The following is a 13,231-nucleotide window of genomic DNA, read 5'->3' as shown; positions in this document are numbered from 1 at the left end:
GATCTGGAGGACTGCTGTCAAGACCAGCCCAGGCAAATAGTTCATGAGATGCCATCACCAAAATAACCAGAGCAAAATGGACTGGAGGTGTGGCTCAAGCAGTAGAGCAGCTGCTTTGCAAATGCAAAGGCCTGAGCTCAAATCCCAATCCCACAAAAAAAAAAAAAACCTGAACATTTATATACAATAGCATACTATTTGTTTTTGCAAATAAGACAAAGCCTTCATACCTCTTTTTTTATTATTTAATGTTTTATTTGTCACGTGTTATGATTGGGTCACTACACATCAAGGTCACCTCTAAAGCTGATTTTTCTTCAAGATAGTGTTATAGGAAACTCGAACAGAGACATGGGACTCTGAGGCAAGGAAGCAATGCTTTATTGTGCCGACACAGACTCAGTGGACTTGTGTCTAAAGGCTGAGCCCCAAAAACAAAGGGTCTCACCTTATGTACCCTTGCAAGCAGGTTACAGAGGCAATAAAATTTTAAAAATAAGGTTTAATCCACATACGGTTATATGCAGTTCTATAGACTACTTCACCCTAGTGTTAGTGTCCTTCTACCCCTAGTGCTACATGACCTTCTTCATGTTTGGATTCTTTAGGTTTTATCTCTCTGCTATGCCATCCCTTGTCCCCTGCTACTTGATCAGAACACAGGCCTGTCTGTTTCTCTTCTGATCCTTCTCCATGCTACAATAGTCCTTTTGAAAAGATACTTAATCCAGTTGTCCTATCGATCCACAAAATTTGGCCTTTTTTTTTTTTTTAACTTGGGCCACTTGAATTGCAGAGTTGAATTACTGATGACAACTTCAAAATTCCCATCCGAGGATCTTTGGGCTCTCATTTCTTCGAACAATTTATTTTTGGGTCACTTTTATTTATTTATTTTTATTTTTTGAGTCAGTTTTAGAGTAGATTGATCTACCTGGTTCTTACATGGTGACACTGCACTTCTCTAACATGAATAAATTCAGATCATATTCATTCCTATTAAATTAGGATATGCCTACTGCACTCAGGATATTTGGGAATATGCCAATACCTAAGATATATATTAAGTCTTTTATATTTTGTATCTGTCTTATAATTACTTTCCACAGATCTAAGAAATAGTCCTGTGAGTAAAGCAAAACTACACTATTATTGTATAAAGCATTTCCAATGATGCATGGCTACAGAACGAAAGCCCCCATTGGGATACACCTCACCTTCCATACTTCTTAAGAACACATTTTTATCTCTTTGAAATACCTTCAAAGTGTAGAACTGTATAATATTTGGAATTGCCAAGGCCCTTGTGTATAGTATCTCATTTAATATGTGCTGTACGTGCCTGTGATCCTAGGTTCTCAGGAAGCTGAGGCAGAAAGATTGCTTGAGCCTGAGAGTTCAAGGCCAGCGTGGGTAACATAGCAAGATGACATCTCAAACACAGACAAAAAATGTTTTTGGTTGTTTTAAAGAAGATAATTGGGTTTCATTATCTCTGTATTATAAAGGGATAATCCAGCATTGTATAACAAAAAGGTTGATCAAGAATGCATACACAATAACTATATAAGCAGATACAAATCTATTAAATCAAGACCTGTTAAGGATGATAAATTTCTACCACTAATTGTAATTTCTGAGGCAATTCTCTTCAGGTCCATATCAATCAACTTTATGGGGTTTTTTTGTTAGGCAGGCCTCTACCACTTGAGTCGCTCCACTAAGTATGGGTTTCTTTTGTTTTTTGAGACACACTACCCCCAAAAATCCACTCTGAAAAATGTAAGTTGTTGATGTTCAGCTTCTTAGGGCTGCCATTGGTATTTCTGTTAGTTTTTTAATATCCTCTACAGTGTCATGGTAAAAAAAAAAAAGGGTGTTCAAAAAAGTACTTTTTGAAAGGATGGATTGGCAAAAGCATGGGTGAATGGATAGATGGTTGAATGACTGAATGCACTAATCATCAAATGAGTGAATGAATTAGTGGACTTAGACTCATTTGTATTTTGAATTATAGATGAGAAAATAAGGCAACATTCCTATTATAGCCATTTATTCATCCATTTACTTAGTAAGCATTTGGACCCATTTAGTTAATGTTTTCCTACTTTAATCAATCATTGATAATTGGAAATATAAAATTGAAAATTACTTTGCTATTTACTTTCATCCAGTCCCACTTGATCTGCCAAGTTTTTTTGGTTTTGTTTTTTGTTTTTTTTTTTAATGAAACTGGGGTTTGAACTCAGGGCTTCATGCTTGCAAAGAAGGCACTCTACCGCTTGAGAAATATGCCAAGAATTTTGGTTACAAATCAACTGAGAGCAAACGTTTACCTCTTTAATGTACTTAAAAACATGAAATGTTAGGTTTTTTTATCTGTTGAAGAACCATAACCTTCTCAAAAGTATTTCTTGATTTGTCAGAGGCAGCTATTGCTTTCATCAGAGTTTAAGCTACTACTGTCAATGAGTTGACTTTTTCCCTACAAAGAAAAAAGAAATTAGAAAAGTTATTTGTCCTAGAATTATTTAAAAAGCAAAAATATAGAGTTAGTACAAAAGCAGGTTTTTGTTAAATAGATGACAATTTTGGGAAAAACTGAGTTGCTTCAGAAAGATGGTGGAAACCAAGAAAAATAGGATTAGCCAGCTTTCCCTGTTTAAAAGAATGGAATCCTAAATGATTCCTTAAAGTCCCTACTACAACTTTACCTACTTTAAACCAAATTTTCTTTTTCTCTACTTTTTTTGTTGTTGTTATTTATTTTTAAGATAGGGTCTCACTATGTACCCCAAGTTGGTTATAAAGTCACAATCCTCTTGCCTCAGTCTCCCTGGTATTGTGATTACAGGATAGGCATGCAGCACCATGGCTCATCATGGTTTTTTGGTTTTTCTTTTTAATTTTCTTTCTTTATTCTTTCTTTCCTTCTTTCTTCCTTTTGAGGGGCAACAAGGAATTTGAACTCAGAGCCTTGTACTTGCTAGGCAAGTACCACTTGAGCAGCACTGCCAGCCCTATGGGAGTTTTTAACTGAGACCAATGGGTGGCCCTCTGGCCTTTGAAACTGTGGACATTTCTAGCAAATTTGCATGTGTGAGTCTAGAAATCTGCTCAAGATGGAGTCACATGTCCCTCTGTTCTCAAAGGGTGGTATCACCCATGAAGTTTGTACAGGAATAAAAGGGGGGAAGTTGTGGAAAGGCACACTGACATTTTCCTCAGTAGCATGTGGGTGGCAAAGTGAAGACTCTATGGCAAGAACTTGGGGAGGTGGTGTAAGACTGTTCAATTTTGTTAAACCAAATTTTATCTGCATATCAACATTATGGTCAATATAACTATAGATAATAATTATATTTAATTAATACTGTTTCTGTAGCAAAGTCAAAGCTCAGATTTGGACAGAGGAATTCACATGAAATGTAACCATGGTTATCTGGGCAGGATGCAGAAAGGGAGTTAAGAAGACTGATTCTGTCCCATAATTATGAAATGTTTTAAATTAAGAAATGTTTTACAATAGTTGCACCTTGCATTTTAAGCAAAAGAAAATTGAAAATGTTGTTTATGCTCAGTTTCTGCAATGTAGTAGATAAATAACTCCTAGCAGATTTCTACTCTATATTATAAAGATTTCTACTTGTATATTGATGTCTCCTAAGTCAGTGTTTATGAAGATCTATGTATCTGAGTGAATATGACAATTGCAGAGATCAGATCTGTGTTTCTAACATGCCAAAGAAACATTAATTTGAGCAAGGTCTTTCTGAAACTGGAACTGAATTAAAAAGTTGAAAGGCAATGCTATCATTCTAAGTTGGAAAAAATTTTTGCAAGCTCTGCTGTATACATAATATAAACTTATTACATATTACTATTTGCCTATGTTTCTTCTGATCAAAGTCTACACTTGCATAATATAAAATATACATACTGCAAATTCATAGCATTCTTTAAGCAACAGAGGATTCAGTATAATGGCTAAATTGAAGACACTTCAATTGAGGACAAAAACTAATGAGATAGGCCCCTGACTCAAGCTGAACTTGTAGGCTAGTGAAACTAACTCACAAATACAACTTTAATTTTTCTTTTTTTTTTTTTTTTTTTTTTTTGCAGTACTGGGGTTTTAACTCAGGGTCTCACACTTGCTAGGCATGTGCTCTACCACTTGAGCCACTCCACAGACCCTGTTTTGTGTTGGGTATTTTGGATCTTAAGAACTATTTGCCTGGGCTGACTTCAAACCTTGATCCTCCTTATCTCTGCCTCCCGAGTAGCTAGGGTTACAGATGGAGCCACTGGCACCTGACTCACAACTACTTTAAGATAAATAAAATTATACCTCAAATACACCTTAAATAAAATAAAATCTTACCTCATTTATCAAACAAGACTGGAGTATTTTATACACTAATGATTTTTCAAATAGCTGACTCTAATAATTTCAAATCTTTTTTTTGTTAATGTCAATATCCTGAAAAAAATATTTTCTCAATGAGAAGAATAAACTGAGGAGGAATGACCTTTGTTCTTTGGTTAGGGACATCAGTCATTACTCTGTAGGAGGACCTCCATGACTGCTGATTTTTTAGTGCTATTTGGCTGTCTTGCTGCTTTCTTTGCTGGGTGTTCCCAGCATGCCCATAGCTCTCTGTTCATTTTTCTAGTGTATCACACCCTAGTCACATAGTAATAATTGAAGGTACCCAGAGAAAGCCTGATAGGCAACCTTGTTTCCTCTGCCCACATGATTTTACAAACAGACTCCATTAGATTGCCCTGATTAGAAGTCCGAGGAATTGCTTCACTCCTGTCTGATGATGGTAAGAACATGCCCTTTACTCCTGACCTCAGTACACTGCTTTTTGCTAAGTCTGGGCTGTACCTTGATCCAGGTGGGTAAGATGGTAGGAAAACTGTTTGCTGCATGTTAGTAGCAACACAGTTTAGGTTATTTGAAAGCCTATGGAAGCTGTACTCCAACAGGTGCTCCTAATAAACAGCTCCTCTCTGCAATTTGAGACATAAAGAATGAGAGCCAGGTGAGGTGGTACATGCCTATAAAGCCAGCACTCAGGAATCTGAGGCAGGAGGATCATGAGTTCAAGGCCAGTCTGGACTGTTTTAAAAAAGGAAAAGGAGGGGAGAAGAAAGAGGGGATAGGGAAGGGGAAGAGGAGGAGGATAAGAAATTTGTTGACCCAATTGGATCTACTGGCTACACTTCAGAAACGTAGATTTGCTCTCCTAATTCTAGGTAGCCCTGAAACTAAGCAGGCCCACATAATGGAGGCTTGATCCCAAAAGAAAGAGGAAGATTTGGGTGTCATTCCAAATTTAACTCTCTTGGGCTCTGGGTATAGCTCAATGGTAAAGAACTTGCGTAGTTATTGTAAGGTCCTGGGTTCAAACCCCAGCACCACACACAAAAAATTATCACCCTCTTTGCTGCCGTTTGTCTGTTCAGCTTTCAATTCCATATAGCCAGCTTTCCCTTACTTCTTCATCTCTTCTCCCTTTAATTACCTCGGGTGCCAGGGTTGAACTAATCATACTTATTTCAAAGTATAGTGTCATCAAGGGTCCACATAAAACCTATATTTATTTATTTATGCCCTATTTACATTTATTTACACCTGCTCTCTTTCCACTATATGCAATAGTTTTAATGTAGTTCATATGGCAGCTTGAATTTTTATGCATCTTGAAAAAAAGTATTGTTAATATTTTAAATGTTATGTAAACTTTCATATACATGTTCCTTCCTTGCTCTTTTCTTACTCCATACCATGTTTTTAAGATCTACCTGTCGTATTATACATACATGTCCACTGCTTCTAAATGGTGTATACTGCTTCAAAGTGTACAAAGAGTACAACCATTACCTTTCAAAGGTTCATTCCAAGCGATGGACATCCTGATTCTTCTACCTCATTTCACACATCCCATTAGAGTCAGGGCAAGGTCATAGCACTAGGAGTACCTAATTTGATTGAGGGCTACCATCCAGAATGGCTATACAAGTCTACATTCTCTACAGAGGTACAAGAGGGTTATTATTATTCCCCTGCAAAAAAGCTAAATTTTGTGTATCTTTCTCTTTTTGACATTATCAAGGATGTAAGCTGGTATCTTATTGCATTTAAATTCACATTTCTCTGATTACTAAGATGTTTGGATGGCTCTTTATATACTTGTTAAACATTTGGGGTTCTGTGAATGATTGTCATAACCTTTGGCCATTTTCTGTAACATTTTCTGGATTAATAGGGGGTTTATGGATATAAACATATTCTAAATATTAATCCTTTGTGTATCTAGGAGTCACAATATCTTCTCACAGTCTCATCTATCTATGAATTTTGTCCATGGTGTCCTTTGCAAAATATAAATCCTCAACATTTTTTGCAAAAAAAAAATTTACATTATGTTTGCACTTTTGTTCTCTCTGACACCTAAATGAATCCATATTTTTTCTTATGATAATTTAGGATAGACTACTCAGGTTTATTGTTTCCTACACAACCAAGTTGTATGATGAGGTTATCTACAAACATAATAAAAGATTCATAAAGAATGCCTGTTTTTTTTTTGCTTTCAATGGAAAAGACAGTCATGTTTTATTTTGATTTTAGGATAAAATAAATAGACTTAATAACTATAGCGTGGGAGATGAGCAAGAATTTCCTCTCCTAAATCCTTCAGTGAATATGAACTAGGTTGTTCTAGAAAGCAGATTAAAAAAATGAAAAGAAAGTATGTTGCCCAGACCTGTTCAGAAACTCACAAATCAAGCTAAACCTAAATCAAGCCAAGCCCAAATCTTGACGGCAAGTGCCCAAACTAATTTAGCATCTGTAGATTGACATGGAAGTTACAAGGTCTCCCATTGTTATAGAAATCGCCAGGTGCCCGTGACTCACTTCTGCAATCTTAGCTACTCAGGAGGCAGAGATCAGGAAGATCAAGGTTCCAAGCCAGCCTGGGCAAATAGTTCTCAAGACCCTATCTTGAAAATACCCAATATAAAAAAGGGCTGGCCGAATGGCTCAAGTGGTAGAATGCCTCCCTAGCAAGTGTGAGGCCTTGAGTTCAAGCCCCAGCACTGCAAAAAAAGAGAATATTATATAAATGAGCTGGGGGCTGGTGGCTCACACCTGGGAAGTTGAGATCAGGAGGATCATGGATCAAGGCCAGCCCAGTCAAATAGTTCATGAGACCCCCCCCATCTGTAAAATAACCAGCACAAAATGGACTGGAGTCATGGCTTAATTGGTAGAGCTCCTGCTTTGCAAGTGTGAAGCCCTGAGTTCAAACTCTAGTCCCACAAAAAAAAAGAATGTTATAGAAATGTTTTGATATTGGCTTTTTTTAACTAATCTAGAATCAATATGGAGCTTCATTCAAGCTGTTAGATATGTCAATAGTTTGTTTCTTAGTTTTTTTGTTTGTTTACTTTTGTTGAGCTATATTCCATGGTCTGGATATGACAGTTTGATTAACCATTCACTGATTGAAGACATCTGAATTGTTTCCAGGAGGATTTGGCTGAGACCCCCAACAAAACTTTCAGTTATGCAACCTGTTATTTCAACTGTTGTACTTTTATTCTTTGAGCATTGAGGCTTGAGATATAGCAGACAGATTAGGATCCTTTGCTCCCAAAGCATGCTGGAGGTCCCCAATCCTACTTCTGCCTCAGTCTTGATCTTTTGCTTTGGCTCAGCAATTTCCTATATTGTGACTTTTTTTTTGGGGGGTTGGGATTTGAACTCAGGGCTTTACACTTGCAAAGCAGGCACTCCACCACTTGAGCCACACCTCCAGTCTACGTTTGTGCTCTGAGTCCTTATTACAGTCAGTAACTAAGAAAAAAGGAGACGACATAAGATTGTACATGTAAAGACATCATGTGTTATCAGACCCCATGTGTGATGAGTGATACTTAATTCAAGTCCTATGGTTAGTGAGGAAGACATAAGTGCCTTAGGAATAAAGGCAACTGGGTTTACCTTTAAGTAGGGTTAGAAAACCTTGACTTAGGAAATGAGACTACATTGATGTTGCTGGAGTTCAATAGCTCCTCCTAAAAAATAAATCTCTATTAAGAAGATGTGATCAGTTAACACCTCAAACAGACCTCTGGGCTACAGGAAGAGAACAAAGCTTTGTAAAAATATCTCATACAACAAATGTGGAGGGCCCTTTACAGCTGCAGAAGGACAGGTGAAAGTGGGTAGAAGAGAAATCGTTTAGTTCGGATTTTAATTGCAGTCTGCCAAACTTGCGCCTTTAAGATTTCATTTGTAAGTTTGAGAAGACAGAAAAACGGGGTGGCTAAGAGAAGGAAGGGAGCAGTAAGAGGGAAAGGGGAGAAAGCCTGGTTCCAGTCACTTGGCTTCCAATTCGAGCTCTGCTAACAAGGTATCAGGTCTTTCAGATTCCTTGCTAGACAGACGACCATTTCAGCCATGCCTCCAGCCCTTTTTGCTTTAGTTATTTTTTCCAGTAGGATCTTATAAATGAACAAAAAAATCCCACTCAGTTTGTAGCACTTTAGTTAGGCACTGGTGGCTCTCGCCTGTAATCCTAGCTACTTTGGAGGCTAGTGGTTTGAGTCCAGCCATGGGAAATAGTTCACAAGACCCCATTTTCAAAAATAATCATACCTCCAGTATGTGGTTCAAATGGTATGGTTCAAGCGACAGAGCACCTGCTTTGCAAGCATGAAACCCTGAGTTCAAACCCCAGTCCACATAAATAAATAAATAAAATTAAATAAAAACTAAACAAAGTATAGTTCCCATATACTCTCCATCCTCACAGGCACAGCCTCCCCCATTATCAACATCCCCCACCTGGATGGCTCTTGACTAGAAATCCCTCATTTGCCCTGTGTTTCATAACTTCCCCCACTGTGGGTGCTGCGAAATGTTCATGGCTTTTTCCCTATGCATTGTGATCTCTCTCTATCCTTGCAGATACCTATTCTTGGAAACCTTCAGCCCTTGTATGGGAATATCTCTGAGTCACAAGGAGAAGCCAGGCCATTTTAACCACTTCTCCCTGAGAAGGGCTTTTGGTTTCTGTTTTGTTTTTATTAAAATGCTTCAAGCTTCCAGTAGTGTTTCCCAGACATCCCAAAAAATTGCCTCTACTTCCCCAGAGGCTCATTTTAGCATCAGGACATGTTTCAGATGGTCGAACAGGAAGTATTGTGGATCAGTAAATTCAGTTTCATTTTTGTTGAAATGAGTAAATCTAGCTGGGCATAGTTGTATGTCTGTAATCCCAGCACTAGGATGGGTAAGGCAGGAAGATTGTGAGTTCAAGTCAGCCTGGATTGCATAGAGAGTTCCAAGTCAGCTACTCAATGACTATCGACAACAAAAGAACACTCAAAAGGGAGTTAGAGATATGGGAATAAATATGGACAATACAAATTATTTTGACTATTGCATTTAGAATTTCATCTTTCTTCTCTCCTACTGCCTACATCCTGACTCAATATGTCTTGTGTTTCTATACTTTATCTCTCACGTATGTCCATGGCTATATCCTGATCTGCAAATCATGTTAAAACTGCAAATCTAATTCAGAGGTTGGGTGGGAGTAAGGACAGGAGTATTCATTTCTAGCAAGCTCCTGGTGATGGGGATGCCACTGGTGTGGAGGAGCACTTTGAATGAAAGAGGCCTAGAGCCTATCATCTCTTGTATAAACAAACCTTAATTGGTCTCCTGGCCTCCTTTTCCATCAGTGACCAACCTTCTGCCTGTGTGATCTCTCTAACATGCAAATTTGAACAAGTTCCTCCACTTTCCCTCCACTCAGAGACCCCACATTCTGCTCCTGCCTCTCACTCTTGTTTTAAAACTCCTTGATGAATTAGATTAAGTTCCTCTTAGGCACACTGGGATTCCTAGTTCTGGGTTTTCTCTCAAGTTCTTCTCATCTGACAAACATTTCTTTCTTTCTAATTACTACCTTCAATATTCCATGTGCTCCAGGCTTTTTTTTTTTTTTTTGGTTCTGGGGAGCAGGTGCTTTACCACTTGTACATCACACCTCCAATCCATTTTTACTCTGACTGTTTTGGAGGTGGGGTCTCTTAAACCATTTGCCTGGGCTGGCCTTGAACCTTTATCCTCCTGACCCCAGCCTCCCAAATAACTAGGATTACAGACATGAGCCACGGGACTCAGCTCCCTCTAAGCTTTTAAATATCCAGACCATATATCCTTCCTCTGTATACCTCTCTGATCTTCAGCTGTCATTGTACTTACTAGCCTATACAACTAGCTTTCTCTGTGTAATTAACTTTTGCAAATTTCTATTATTTGATTATAAATGAGGCAGAGGCGTTACCTATATTTCTTTTTATTGTATTTTCATCACATTATTTTACATGTAGAATACACTTAAAACATATGTATTGAATTGAATGACAAAGGGGGAGAACATTCAGGAAGTAGATACCTATAAGGGTTTCAATTTTATATCTCAGATCTCTTCTCCAGATAGTCATAATCAAAGTTATTAAACGTTAAGAATAAATTTGATTAGATTGATTAGGTCATCAAATTGAACCATTATCTATTTTGAAGTGTTCTAACTACTTAGAATCATACTGAGTTTGCAGTTCTGTTTAAGCAAGACAGAACACATATTTTATATATAAAGATAAGGCAGGCCCTCACCAGCCACAATCTGTTTCTACAGAAGTGGTAGCAAAGGTAAGCATAAATTGCAGTAAGATATGCAAATGAAAGTGTATGGGGGGGGTTAGATGTAGCCTTATGAAAGATCCTTTTTTTTTTTGGCAGTGCTAAGTTTGAATTCAGGGCCTCATGCTTGCTAGGGCTATACCCGTTGAGCAACTCTGCCATTCCTTTTTTGTGCTGAGTATTTTCAGAATAGGGTCTTGGGAACTATTTGCCCCTGTTGGTTTTGAACTGCGATCCTCCTGATCTCTGCCTCCCAAGCAGGTAGAATTATAGGCGTGAACCACCAGTGCCCAGCCCTGTGGATAGATCTTAATAAGCATAATTTTTCTTAATGAAACCTGGTTCACAGATTCCATAATGCATTATTTTAAAAAAATCAAAATGGAATCTTCTCAAGATAAAAACAAGTACATAAGCTTGACAAAAATCTCTGTAGTTGATGTATATTAATTCAACCAGGCTTATTTATTTCATTATATACAAAAATATAATTAGTAATCTGTTGTGTTTTCACATTTTTTTTGCTATGGTTTTCTGAACTAGAGATTTTCTTTTATATATCAAGAAGGAATGGCATAACTAGAGCAATAGGATCCATCTGGTGTTTGTGTAACTTCATTGTTACCAGATCCTAAATCACTCTGCTTATCTGGCTAAGAATTCTGGTGTAGAAAGATGAAGCCATTCCTATGAAAGTACTGAGTGAATGGAAAAGGTCACCTGGGAACGCAAGCCTCACTGCATGAATTCCTCACTGGTAAACAATGCTTTTCCTTGTCTTTCCTTCATTCACAGACCCAAAACTTTAGTCTGGAAGCAGCTGTCCAAACTCACTTTTTTAGAAAGAAAAATAAGGACAAGGGAAAGCTGGAATTAAGAAGTTATTCAATGTATCGAAGTATCTTTTTATGGTGTATGGAGTGTGTTCATAAATAGTCAAAATTTTCACAGAGTGAATTTACTTTCAATTTAAACATAATAAAATCTACTATATGGGTACCTCCTTTACATGCTAGAACTTTACATACACATTTATTTCGTCTCTGCGACAACCAGGAGAATTGGGTATTATTACACACACACTGAAACTGAGGCCTAGAGAATCAACACCAAGCAGTGGCTGACCCCAGATTCCGACTTGGACTTCATTTATAAACTCAAGCTCCTTCCTCTAATGACACCACCTATGAGACAGCAAAGTCCCACAAACAAATGTCATTTTAAATCTCAAAAGTTAAAAAAAGAAAGAGGCAAAAGGATGCTGGTGTACAAGCAGTCTGTCCTTGAGTAACCAAAGGTTACTTGACAGGTCTTGGAGGAGCTGCTGCTTCCTCTCTGCCTCCAATGTGTCCCTCTCTCTGCACTTGTAAGTGTAACAACCCAGGACGCCACACGGGGGTGCGAAGGATATGGCCTCGTGCAGAGGATGTGTAGGAAGACCGAAAGGGACTGGAGACATCAGTGTTTCAAACGAGTTTTTAATCTTTCCTCTTCTATTGCCACTGTCATTACCCCATTCAACTACTCGGCAATAGCCTCATAATTCTCCACACTTCAACCTGTCCTCTCCTAATCTCTCCTTCTCTACCATCCCTCAGAGAATTAGATTGTGTCATTGTTCTTCAGGACCTTCTTTCTCTTCCCATTGCTCCGAGGACCTAGTTAAATATCCTTCACGTGGCCTGCCAGGCCTTTCATGAACCCTCCTGTGCACATGGGCTTTCACCTCTGGCCATGCATCTATTCACCTGTTCACTGGGTTCCAGTCACACTGACATTGGCGCCTCCCTCCCCTCCCTCACCCTCTCTTTAGCCCTCTCTCTTCTTCGCCTTTTGCTTTCCCAAGTCGCACTCACACTCCTAGAAGCCACTTAGCGAGCTTTTCCTGGCTGATTGCTTCTCCGCAGCCGTCCCACCGGCCATCTAATTACATCTTCCTAAATGTGCCTCACGAACACCCTTCACATCAATGACTGCAATTTGCATTATATTCTTGCCTGATTATATTCAACATCTGCAAGTGCCACGTGGGTTTAGCACCTTTGTTGAAAGGCACATTGCTGGACTAAATAACTTATCAGTGAACGAATTAATTAATCATTAGGGGGACTTGAGTTTTTACTTGTATCCGTCGCCATCCCATCACTAAAATATTTCGGGTGCCCAAGTTGCGGCGCTTGACGCGTGCTGGGACCCTGGAGGAGCGCGCTCAGACACCGTGGAGGACCGTGAGGCTCCGGGCAGGTCTTCCCGCCAGGTGTCGTCTGGCTTCCAGGTTCACCTGAATTGAGACAGGTAGAGTTGGGAAAAGGGAAGAGCGAAACTGGGCGCCCCTGTGGGCGGTGCTCCGCGTACTGGGGGCTGAGCAGCGGGTCAACACGGAGAAGCGCGACTCCCTCCTCCCTTGGCAGGCGCGGGAGGGGTGGGGCGTGGCCGGGAGAGGCGGGGCCACGCCCCCTCCCAGCTCGGCCGCCCCAATGGGATTCGGCGCCGCGT

The 13,231-nt window shown here is 39.1% G+C and overlaps 1 non-coding gene across 1 annotated transcript; it reads right to left on the bottom strand.

Moving 5' to 3' along the window:
- Window positions 1-1,083: 1,083 nt before the first annotated feature.
- Window positions 1,084-1,218, bottom strand: LOC141416624 (small nucleolar RNA SNORA18). The gene has a single exon (XR_012441256.1). It is a non-coding gene; the product is annotated as a small nucleolar RNA SNORA18 (small nucleolar RNA).
- Between the last annotated feature and the right edge of the window lie 12,013 nt (window positions 1,219-13,231).

This window comes from Castor canadensis, chromosome 1, assembly GCF_047511655.1.
Source record: "Castor canadensis chromosome 1, mCasCan1.hap1v2, whole genome shotgun sequence".
In the NCBI taxonomy this organism is placed as follows: Eukaryota; Metazoa; Chordata; class Mammalia; order Rodentia; family Castoridae; genus Castor; species Castor canadensis.
The sequence above is the reverse complement of the archived record's forward strand: the minus strand, read 5'-3'. Positions and strand labels throughout refer to the sequence as shown.